The following is a 10,315-nucleotide window of genomic DNA, read 5'->3' as shown; positions in this document are numbered from 1 at the left end:
AGTCCATCATTACTTTAAGACACGAAGGTCAGTCAATGCAGAAACAATTTCAAGAACTTTCAAAGTGCAGTCGCAAAAACCATCAAGCGCTATGATGAAACTGTCTCTCACGAGGACCGCCACAGGAAAGGAAGACCCAGAGTTACCTCTGCTGCAGAGGATAAATTCATTGGAATAACTGCACCCCAGATTTGCAGCCCAAATAAATGCTTCACGGAGTTCAAGTAACAGACATCTCAACATTTCAGAGGAGACTGTGAATCAGGCCTTCGTGGTCGAATTGCTGCAAAGAAACCACTACTAAAGGTCACCAATAACAAGAAGAGACTTGCTTGGGCCTAGAAACATGAGCAATGGACATTAGACCGGTGGAAATCTGTCCTTTAGTCCAAATTTGAGGTTTTGGTTCCAACCATTTGTCTTTGTGAGACGCAGAGTAGGTGAACGAATGATCTCTAAATGTATGGTGCCCACCGTAAAGCATGGAGGAGGAGGTGTGATGTTGTGGGGGGGCTTTGCTGGTGATATGTCATCCCATCTTGTTTGGGACTATAATTTGTTTTCAACAGCACAATGACCCAACACACCTGTAGGCTGTGTAAGGGCTATTTGACCAAGAAGGAGAGTGATGGAGTGCTGCATCAGATGACCTGGCCTCCACAATCACCTGACCTCAACCCAATTAAGATGATTTGGGATGAGTTGGACCGCAGAGTGAAGGAAAAGCAGCCAACAATTGCTCAGCATATGTGGGAACTCATTGAAGACTGTTGGAAAAGCATTCCAGGTAAAGCTGATTGAGACAATGCCAAGAGTGTGCAAAGCTGTCATCATGGCAAGGGTGGCTACCTTGAAGAATCTAAAATACAAAATATATTTTGATGTATTTTTTGATTACTACATGATTCCATATGTGTTCTTTCATCGTTTTGATGTCTCCACTATTATTCTACAATGGTAGAAAATAGTACAAATAAAGAAAAACCCTTGAATGACTAGGTGTGTCCTAAACTTTTGACTGCTACTGTATTTTAAAGGATCCAGCTAGTACAATGAGTAATGACTGATTTGCTCTTAGTAGCTACATATTTTCAAGCGTTTTTGTGTGTCATTAATGGACACGATTTTTCAACAAAGTTTTATCTCTTTAGTCCCCCAAAACATTAAATGTTTAATTGTTGATATATGCAATAGGCATGTTTTTTATCCAAATATGACGCATGTGTTTTCGCAGCAGTGTGTATCATCTATCCATGTAACATAAACTGTATCAGCAGGATCCTATCACATAATAAAAGTCGTAGATTCAATTTCCTTGTAGATTGCAGTACATATTCCCCCAACATAAGCAGTTTAAGAAATCAATGAACCAAATGACGTCTAAGATCAGTATCAAATGTCAGTTGGATCTTGTTAGTGAGATAAGAGAAAAGCGACCTGCACTTAAACTCCCATATGAAAACCAAGCTGCCAGAGAAAATAGGCCTATGCTCCTCCGTATGTTCAGGGAATCAATTTCTTAATGCAGGATCTTTTTTTGAGAGAAATCATATCTCCACAGTAAGCTTATAAAATACATTGAGGATTCAGTTGGAGGAAAAAAGCTGATATACCACACGAAACTTGATCCATACACAGACATCTGTTAGGCTACATGGCCAGATACTGTAAACTTGGATAGGCCTGAGTGGTCCGAGTTATCTGCTCAGGACATGTGATGACATAAGATAACCTCAGCTGCTTCCAATCCCCATCATAAAATCCCCGATGGACACACCCTCGTGTTCATAGTTACATCAGCTGGCTAAGGCAGCGTCATGCAGAATGAAACTTAATTGAACTAATACATGATACTGTAGACATGAGGCTACAGTGGACACCCCTGAATATGGGTCTCGGCGGCGCCAGTAGACTGCTGTATCTCAAAACTGAGCACTGCTCATTATAGACAAGCTCAAGGCAGAGAAGTGAAACAGTGCAGAATGAGAAGTTCAGCACTCTGGACAGCGCTCGTCTTGCTCTTGATACAAGGCACCGCGAGCCTGCACAGGTAAGAAGATGCACGTGCAAAATTAATTCCAGATAGGTTGTGGCGTTATTGACAGAGGTTGCCTGTTTTGGAAGTTTACATTTGATATAATGCTATAGATTTACACAATAATAATTGTATGACTATCAATATGTTGCATTTAGTGGATATGTTGAATCAGTATGTTGAAACGATGTGTTTTACCTCCGTTAGTCAAGAAACTGGGCAATAATACCGGACGCTTTGCCAATGCCACCTTGGTACGTCTCTCCGAGTACTTGAGTGCTGGGTACAAGAAGGGGGTTCGACCCGTGCGCAACTGGCGAAATTGCACAATGGTGGCCATCGACCTTATGGTGTACTCTATCCTCAGTGTGGGAAGCAGGCCTCCTGCTCTGAGTAGAATAATAGTTCAGTATGCTGAGATTGTGTGTAGCCTATGTTTGCCCTATGTTACAACAGGATGAGAAGAACCAGGTTCTGACAACATATGGTGCAGGCAGGTAAGACAAATAACTATTTGCAATAAATAGCTAAATAACTATTTAAACAACAAATGGATTTTGTTGAAAAAAAGTTTCCAAGAAATTAAAACATACATAAAACTTGTAAAAACTACAGTAGAACATAGTTATGTCTCTCCTTTGGACATTTATCAAACACATCTTCTCAGAGGATCTTATACCATACTTGTTATTATTAATACTATACCATGCTTACCAGCCTATGCTATAACTCTGTATCAGGAATGGACAGATGAATTATTGGGATGGAACCCAGAGGACTTTGAGGATGTGAATCAATTGTCCGTACCGACTGCCAATGTGTGGGTGCCTGACACACTAATCAACGAGTTGGAAGTCCAGTGTTTTGTGATCATTATTGTCGGTGTAGGCCATCGTATTTTAGGCCATACAGTCAAATCAAAGTCTAAAACAGTATTGTTTATCATTGATTAAGCATTACTAAAGTACAGTGCAGTGTAAAGTGTGTGTTTAATACGCTGAAATATTAGTTGTCCATATCAGCCACAAACATATTTATTGCATCTCTTTGCTTTGGTTTGAGTTGTGCATCCTGCTCTAATCTCTCAGTGTGGATGTGGGTAAGTCTCAGGATATTCCCTATGTGTACATGACCCATTATGGTCTGGTGCGCAACTACAAGACCATCCAGGTGGTGACAGCCTGCACTCTCAACATCTACAACTTCCCCTTCGACGTCCAGAACTGCAGCTGGACCTTCCAGAGCTGGCTCTATACCCGTAAAACATGTCTTATTTAGTCTTCTGGCTTTGCATGTGGGGAAAAGCCTTTCAACTACACATACTGTTGGCTACAATACCAGGTAAGGATGCCTTTTTACATGTTTGTAAGAGAGGTGGGGATGGATAAGCTAAGTGTCAGTCACTCAGTCCTCAACATTTTTGTATTATTTTGTATTTAAAAAAAATAATTTCCCTAGTGCCAGCTGTGGCTGAGGATTGCTGATAATGGTCATTTACATAATTGACATGAATCTGAACCCACTGACCTATGTCTCCTCCATGTCCATGTCTGTAGTTAATGACTTCGACCTCAAGCTGATGAGGAGCGCAGAGGAACTCAAGGTGGACAAGAGTGTCTTCATGAACCAGGGGGAGTGGGAGCTGCTACATGTCTTGTCGAAATACAAGAGCTTCAGTCTGGACAACATTGACTCCTATGCCGAGATGAAGTTCAATGTGAGTATACATAACATAATCATTCATTACCGTTTATTTATGTATTCATGACAGGTTTGGAAATATATTATTTGGCAAAGATTGAGCTGGTTTGTAAGATTGTTAGAGTTGCAAAGTTCTGGTTGCAAACAACTTTCCCAAAATTCCCAAGTTTTCCAGATATTCTGGTAGGAGGATTCTCAGATTTCCTGCTTATTCCCTCCTGACCCCAGTAATCTTCCAACTGGGATTTCTGGAAAACCGGGGAACTTTGGGAAAATTAACGGAATTTAGGCGACACTATGCATGATGAGGAAGTAAATGGCAATAGTTAAAAGAGTACAATAAAGGGATGAGAAAGATCCCCACAATGCAGCTCGTGCCAACACATGTTAAAATGATATGCAGTATATACTCTTACATGACTATATACAATCATGTTCAAATCAATCATATCATGTACATAATACCTTAGCGCAAATCATTTATTCAAAACCAACTGAACCTGACAGAAAAGCAAGACCTTCAGTAAGAATAGATCAAATAGAGAAATATATGAAGATAGTAGACCCTTACCTTGACCTCTACCGCATGAGGCTTTATTAGAAACATAAGATCTTCAGCTGTATTAAATAGGTATTGAGAATGGACGTTTTTCATATGCATCATAAAAAGAAAGCAGGCTTGCTTTATGGAAAATTAACACAAGGATATGAGTGAGGATCTCCAGGTGAAAGTGTGATATAGAGTGCACTCCCATCCCACCTCCGTTTTAGGGTCATTGATAGAATCTGCTGGTATATTGTTCTCTCCAAGGTCAAAATGTTTTTCTGCCATATATATGTAATGAGATATGGAAATGCGTACAACTTCTTGTTAATTACTGCTCTATTCCCAATGATTGTTTATTTGGATCTCCATTAGCTTTTGCAGAAGCAGCAGCTACTCTTCCTGGGGCCCACACACCAAAACACATCACAAGTAACAAACACTGATACACTGATAGACAAGGACAGTCACGCAAATAAAAATTACAACGATACACAAACAATACAAAACAAAGTGTGTGTGATCGAGTGTCTGTGTGTGTGTGCATTCTCTCACAGTCCTGATACACTGATAGACAAGAATAGTCACACAAATAAAAATTACAACGATATACAAAAAATGATCGAGTGTCGAGTGTCTGAGTGTCTGTTTGTGCGTGTTAGTGTGCCTGTGTGTGTGTTTTTGTCCTCTCACTGTCCCCACCTTCCATGAGATGTTGTTCATTCAGTTTTTAAAAAAGGTAATTTAGCTGTTTGCTTGAGTAAATGGAGATGGAAGGGAGTTCCATGTGATCATGACTCTGTATAAAACTGTGCCTTGCTGTGAATTCTTTTTGGACTTGGGGACTCTGAAGAGACCCCTGGTGCATGTCTTGTGGGGTATGTATGGGTGTCTGAGCTGAATGTTATTTGATTATGCAGACAATCTGGAATTTTCATCACAGTAATATTTATCATAAAAACTAGAAGAGAAGCAATGAATCTCTCGTCAACCTTGATGAATGTCATCAGGTGGTGATCCGACGCAGACCTCTGTTCTACACTGTGAACCTGTTGCCGCCCAGCATCTTCCTGATGGTGACGGACCCGGTGGGCTTCTACCTCCCCCAGACAGCGGAGAGAAAGTGTCCTTCAAGATCACCCTGCTCCTGGGCTACTCCGTCTTCCTCATCATCGTCTCCGACACGCTGCCCGCCACCGGCAAGCCGCTCATAGGTGAGAAATGCAGCTGGTGCATTAGTGGCTCAGATTTTTGAGATGTGTCATTAAGGATGGGACTGTGAGCTCTGTTGCTGTTAAGAATAGGTTGAGGTAGTAGTGAAGGACTATTGTTTGTTGGGGCCCTGGTCAAAAGGCCCTGGTCAAAACTAGTGCACTACATAGGGAATAGGGTGCCATTTGCAACATAGCCGGTGTCTTCTAAGGGTATACCTTGTAGTGTGCAGAGGTCATATCGATTCACCCCTCTCTCTCTAGGTGTATACTTTGTAGTGTGCATGGCTCTGTTGGTGATCAGCCTGAAAGAGAGAGTGTTGATAGTCCGTCTGGTGCATAAGCAGGATCTGCAGCCCCACGTACCCCAGTGGCTCAAACACTTGGTGCTGGAGCGGGTCACAGTCCTCCTGTGCATCCGCAACAAGCACAGCCTGTGCTCCATGCTGTCCCGGGACTACGACCACGTGGGCCATTACAAAGAGAACAACATCAGCCAGGGTATTGTATCTACACGAGAGTTGGGTAGAAAGAAAAGTATGAGATTAGGAGAAAAGAGGGAAGGGAGAGGGAAAAGGTGAGCTTTAAGAGGGAAAAAAGACATGGGCAGTAGTTCTAGTATACAATGTTCTCTCTGAGCAGTATTCATTGATTTTAAAAAACACAGCATCATTACAACATATATCATAGAGAGTGAGAAAGAGAGAGAAAAGGATAAAAAGAGACATTTACAGGTCTGTTTTCTCTCTTTGGAAATAATCAATGTCTGTCACTTTGGGACAATAAATAAATGTTGCATCCACAAACTCAACACAACATGGGATACTTAAAATACAAGTACATCCTGTTATATGACCTCACTCTACCCACTCTCTCCCTGTGTGACCCCTTGGAGCTCTATGTAACCACCACCTTCACCACACCTGCGAGATCGGCCGTGGCGGCGAGGACAGCAGGGAGCAGGGTCTGGGGAGCCTGGTGGTCCTGCCCGTGGTGCGTGACACCACACAGCCGTTATGGACAACACCTAGCACGAGATGTCGTCCATCCGCGGCACCCTGGAGAAGAAGGACAAGTGCCGGGACATCTACAAGGATTTGCTGCAGGTGGGCTACGTGCTCGACGTGCTGCTCTTCGGGCTCTACCTGGTGGCCATGCTGGCCTACAGCATCACCCTGGGCACCCTCTGGTCCATGTGCCAGTACGCATGAGCGCCTCACAGTGGAGGAGGGTCTAACGGTGGATGTGGAGGGCCTTATTGTGGAGCAGGGCCTGATGATATAGGTGGAGGGTCTTACTGTGGGGGAGGGCCTGACGGTGGATGTGGGGACATAGAAGGCTTACGCATGCCTGATACAAAGAGTTTTATTGAGGTGGATCTGTTCAGCTGAACCTCATGGTAGAGGTAAAGTAGGGGGTACTTTGAGTCTGAGGTCATTCTTGGGACTAGAGAGATGAGAGGGAAGATGCAGTGGATGCTGGTTTAGGAGGATATATGGAGTATGTGGAGGAGAGGTAATGCTATTTGGTTGCATTTTCTTTTAAATTCAGTTGAATATAGTGTTAATATTGTTAATAAATTATAAGAAACATATAACGTGATATTAATCATCACATTTCAATTGATTAAGGTTATTTATTATTATGAAAGTCACTGCAATACTTGTTCACCTGATGTTCTCTAACATTACAAAATGTGTGACTATTAAAGTTAATTGAATTATGTCCCTTACATGACATCAATCAGGTATCTAGCCACGAGGATGACAGATTGGATTCAATCTGATCATGCTTTTAGACAATGCAGCTTTTAAAGGCAATGTTACCACGTTTGCGCACTACGCGGAGATCGCATTCAAGGAAGACGTTGCAGATGTCTGTTCAATTGGAAATTGGGATGGAATCCTGGCCAAAGTTTTGTTTTAAGCTTTTTCCATTGAACTTCCTTAACACTGTCACTTTGTATAAATTACTGGAGACAGGTGCAGGAATACGTAATAGTGGGTTTTAATACTCCCCCCAAATTACACAACATGCCATAAAAGGCAAAACAAACACGTATACAAAACACACAGGGATGTAACCCAAACAAAAAAGCGAGGTTAAACCTCTAATAGACGAGATCCGCAATACACTACACGGGACGAGACCTGTAATAACAATGCATGGGACGAGACCTGTAATAACAATGCATGGGACGAGACCCGCAATACACTACACGGGACGAGACCTGTAATAACAATGCATGGGACGAGACCTGCAATACACTACACGGGACGAGACCTGCAATACACTACACGGGACGAGACCTGTAATAACAATGCATGGGACGAGACCTGCAATACACTACACGGGACGAGACCTGTAATAACAATGCATGGGACGAGACCTGTAATAACAATGCATGGGACGAGACCCGCAATACACTACACGGGACGAGACCTGTAATAACAATGCATGGGACGAGACCTGCAATACACTACACGGGACGAGACCTGCAATACACTACACGGGACGAGACCTGTAATAACAATGCATGGGACGAGACCTGTAATAACAATGCATGGGACGAGACCTGCAATACACTACACGGGACGAGACCTGTAATAACAATGCATGGGACGAGACCTGTAATAACAATGCATGGGACGAGACCTGCAATACACTACACGGGACGAGACCTGTAATAACAATGCATGGGACGAGACCTGTAATAACAATGCATGGGACGAGACCTGCAATACACTACACGGGACGAGACCTGTAATAACAATGCATGGGACGAGACCTGTAATAACAATGCATGGGACGAGACCTGCAATACACTACACGGGACGAGACCTGTAATAACAATGCATGGGACGAGACCTGTAATAACAATGCACGGGACGAGACCTGCAATACACTACACGGGACGAGACCTGCAATACACTACACGGGACGAGACCTGCAATACACTACACGGGACGAGACCTGTAATAACAATGCATGGGACGAGACCCGCAATACACTACACGGGACGAGACCTGTAATAACAATCCATGGGACGAGACCTGTAATAACAATGCATGGGACGAGACCTGCAATACACTACACGGGACGAGACCTGTAATAACAATGCATGGGACGAGACCCGCAATACACTACACGGGACGAGACCTGTAATAACAATGCATGGGACGAGACCCGCAATACACTACACGGGACGAGACCTGTAATAACAATGCATGGGACGAGACCTGCAATACACTACACGGGACGAGACCTGCAATACACTACACGGGACGAGACCTGTAATAACAATGCATGGGACGAGACCTGCAATACACTACACGGGACGAGACCTGTAATAACAATGCATGGGACGAGACCTGTAATAACAATGCATGGGACGAGACCCGCAAAACACTACACGGGTCGAAACCTGTAATAACAATGCATGGGACGAGACCCGCAATACACTACACGGGTCGAGACCTGTAATAACAATGCATGGGACGAGACCCGTAGTAACAAATGCACAAAACACGCAGGTACTCACAGGACAAATGGACATGGTAACAATACCCGACAAGACAATGGTGAACAGAGGGCCCATATATACAGTTACTAATTATGGGATTTGGAATCAGGTGTGCGTAATGAGACAGTTCAGTGAAGCAAAGAGGCCGGTGGCGTAGACCTCCGGAATTGGTACACAGAAAGAGCAGCAGTACCGGGAAAGAGCAGTAGTACCGGGAGAATCCGTGACAAATACAGCCAATGTCCACATTCAAGGAAATGCCAGATAGGCTGGTCCATTTTTTGCCTCCTGGGCATATAAAAAATGTTTTAGTTCTCACCAAATTTACATTATCTGGCTAATAATGGGGGCCTCTTGGGGAAAAATATGGTCCGGTGTGGGGGCCTCAAGGAATCTGCTTGGGCAGATTTCTAGTCCCAGTCCGCCCCTGTCCACATTCAAATGATGGGAGGTGAAAATAAAGCAATTTTCCGTTTTATATTATAATTATTTGTATTATTATTAAATTGCCGGTTAGTGTTTAAGCCATACAAGAGACTTCAATACACCACACTAACCACAGGGTGGCACAGTAGTGCTCTGCCCAGCACTATCCACCCTCATGCTCCAGTACAGAGAAGGTATTAATTCCTCTCAAGGATGGCCTATTTTTATTTATTTCTTATTTAACCTTTATTTAACTAGGCAAGTCAGTTAAGAACAAATTTTGACGGCCTACTCCGTCCAAACCCTCCCCTAGCCCGGACGATGCTGGGCCAATTGTACGCCGTCTTATGGGACTCCAGATCAAGGCCGGTTGTGATACAGCCCGCGATCAAACCCGGGTCTGTAGTGACGCCTCTAGCACTGTGATACAGTGCCTTAGACCACTGTGCTACTTGGAACCCTAGCCCGCGGACTGACACTAATGTACTAAACGTAAAGATTTTGGCCTCACTGGAAAATGGACTCAGTGGGAGTACTCAGATAGGATAAATGCCATTGACACCCAACATAATTAAAGCCTAAAACCGTTCCACAGTAAATGGGAGCATCGATCCCAATATATTCAACAAGTATCCAGGCTACATCAGTTCCTGGGTCTGTGTGGACGACTGACTCTAGCCCTTTTAGTTCAGCACTATGCCTGGCTGTTTTATTCGCCCTGAGTTTTAGTTGATTTTCAGCTATAATAAATGCTTTATCAGTGTGACGCTTGGATTAGAACATCTCTGAAAATGTCTGGTATGTATAAATGGTGTTCCAAAACGAATTACAGTAAACATTCCAAAATGGTCATCAAAAACAACACAGGAAATGTT

At 43.3% G+C, this 10,315-nt stretch overlaps 1 pseudogene; it reads left to right on the top strand.

Annotated features, from left to right (window-relative positions):
• Positions 1 to 2,211: 2,211 nt before the first annotated feature.
• LOC118390664 (5-hydroxytryptamine receptor 3A-like) lies at positions 2,212 to 7,111 on the top strand (annotated as a pseudogene).
• The last annotated feature ends 3,204 nt before the right edge of the window (positions 7,112 to 10,315 follow it).

This window comes from Oncorhynchus keta, chromosome 11 (genome assembly GCF_023373465.1).
Source record: "Oncorhynchus keta strain PuntledgeMale-10-30-2019 chromosome 11, Oket_V2, whole genome shotgun sequence".
Taxonomy (NCBI): domain Eukaryota; kingdom Metazoa; phylum Chordata; class Actinopteri; order Salmoniformes; family Salmonidae; genus Oncorhynchus; species Oncorhynchus keta.
This window is presented reverse-complemented; position numbering and strand designations above follow the sequence as displayed.